A 433-nucleotide genomic window follows, 5' to 3' on the forward strand; every position below is an offset into this window, starting at 1 on the left:
ATATAAAAAACAGGGGTGAGAGGACAAATCCGACCTTTGTGACATGTTCTTTCCGGTGCACCCCTATCAAACAACTTATCATTACTAATTTATTTAATTATTACTTATAATTTCTTAAATGAACCGTATGATAACAAAAATTCATGAGATTTCAGCATACACTCAGATAAAAGATTTTGATAACAAAGCTTGACACCACAAGATTAGGGTTTAGAAAATGATAAGTAGTGACACCACAAGATTTTACATGGAAAACCCATAAAAGAAAAAAAATTCACTATAAGTTTATGATAACAAAAATCCCTTGTCCCTCGGACGGGAAAAAGTTACAAAGTCTTCTAAATTACAGTGTCGACGTGTGAATTAATTTGTCATTAAAAGTGTGTGGCAACCGATGATGATCGGTAGAGACCGGCAGGTGGTGGTTGACGGC

The sequence above is a fragment of the Phalaenopsis equestris genome, unplaced genomic scaffold, assembly GCF_001263595.1.
Source record: "Phalaenopsis equestris unplaced genomic scaffold, ASM126359v1 Scaffold000094, whole genome shotgun sequence".
Taxonomy (NCBI): domain Eukaryota; kingdom Viridiplantae; phylum Streptophyta; class Magnoliopsida; order Asparagales; family Orchidaceae; genus Phalaenopsis; species Phalaenopsis equestris.